The following is a 1,949-nucleotide window of genomic DNA, read 5'->3' as shown; positions in this document are numbered from 1 at the left end:
TCCCTGCCGCAGCCCTGGAATCAGTCTTTTCTCTAAGGAGCCTTGGTTCCTTTTATTAGAGGGTGGTGTTTAAGAACCAAGATCTGGGAGCTAGATGTGCTTATGGCTACTGGGGCGTCACTACTTCTAGGCCCTCTATGGGGGAGAACAGTTTTTTGTTTTTTTTTTAATTAAAAAAAAATTAAGTTTCCCCTGTTGCCAATCGTGGGGTCTGTTGGAGGCTCTGGACAGCTGCCCACCAGATTTTGAGCACAGACCCCAGTCTGTGGCCCACAGGCCTATGCAATCTTATGTGCCCTTAGAGGGCCTTATGTCCACTGGCACTCCGACAGAGAGAGAGAGAGAGGACATGTGGCCACCTCCCCCATGCTGAGCCACCTCCTGTGTCCACTCCTGCTGACCAGTGGGGCCATCAGATGGCTGAGTTCCTTTGGGAATGGGACTCAGCCTGGCCTTAGGTGCCCTTGCAGCCCAGATTGCTGGGGGATTGTAGGCTGGCTCCCTGTTGGACCAACAGCTTTGTCAGTGGTAGTGGCAGGGGCCATAGCCCAGTAACAGAGCCACGGTGGCCACCTGGGGCAGGCCAGGCAAAGGTCAGGTCCCAGGGAGGCCTGACTCAGACACCAGGCCCAGCACACCCAGGCAGCCCCGTGCTAAAGGAGGAAGGTCTGCCGAGGTGTCCCTGTGCGCCCTTACCTTTCCCAACCCCAGCCCTGTCCAACACTCAGAGAACTCTGGTGCTCGGTAGGCCACGACCCAGAGCCGGCTGCCCATAGAGGCAGCTCTCCTGCAGCTGTAGAGTCAGGGCAGAGCAGACATATAAGGCAAGCTAGGCCCCCTCCCAGCTTTGCCAGAATGTCTCCTGTCTCTACACAGCTCCAGGCTGGGAGTTCTGGGCCTGCCGCTACCAGTGACTTCCGTTTGGGGCACAGTAATCATGTCTCACACTACTTAAAATCTTTGGTGGCTCCCCATTGCCCTCAAGTTAAAATCCCTACTCCTGGGCCTGCCTTACAAGGCCCCAGAGACCTCTTCAGCTCCCTGCATCATGCCCTGATAACATCAAATTGCTTGTGGTTCCTCATTGCACAACCGCACGGTTTCACACCTCCACTACTGCCTGCCTGCATCACCCTTTCCCACTGCTTCACTGGCTAATCCCCTGAGGTCTTAGCTCTGGATCACCTCCTCCAGGAAGTCTTCCTCTTGTGCCCCGGATCACTTCTGCTCATCTGGTCCTGTCTTTGGTCACCTGTGTATGACACCTTCCTCAGGCCTACTGTGAAGGACCTCTCGCACGCAGGGTAGCAACCTGGTATAGTGGAGAAGGCTCATGGTTTGAAATCAGGGCTTTGGCTCCCCTCAAGGCCTCTGCTCCTTCCTGCTGTGTGAGTTAGGGCAAGTCACTGCACATCTCTGAGCCTCCTCTATGAGAAGAGCATCTAATTGGGACTCAAGGCCCTGCTTTCAAGTCTGGCCTCTGCCTCTAAATTGCTGTGTGGCCTTGGGCAAGCCCTGTCACTGGGCCCAGCCTCAGTTTTCTTCTGTAAAATGGGGCTGCCCAAAAAACTCCAACAAGCCAAAACTTGTGAAAAGCTTTTGTAAACCTCAGAGCCCTACATGGACGAAGAATCTATTTCAACAGCTCCGTGGAGATGCGTGGGAGGGAGTGGCTGCTCTCAGCACTTTCCAGTCCCCTAGCCCTCCAGAAGCCTTGAGATCAAAGGTGACAGAGGCCTGTTGGCATGGAGGACGGGCTTGGCAGGGCCTGCTCCCTGGCCCCCTGCCCACCTCCCACCCACCACAACTCCCAGGGTTACATGACACGTGTGCCTTGAGTAAGAAGCTGTGTTTAAACACTCTGGGTTGGGGTGAGCCCTCCCCACTCTCACTTCTGACCCAGAAGGCCTCTCCAACCCCACTGCTCCTCCAAAGACTTAAAACCAAGC

Source organism: Camelus bactrianus, chromosome 13 (assembly GCF_048773025.1).
Source record: "Camelus bactrianus isolate YW-2024 breed Bactrian camel chromosome 13, ASM4877302v1, whole genome shotgun sequence".
Classification (NCBI taxonomy): Eukaryota; Metazoa; Chordata; class Mammalia; order Artiodactyla; family Camelidae; genus Camelus; species Camelus bactrianus.
This window is presented reverse-complemented; position numbering follows the sequence as displayed.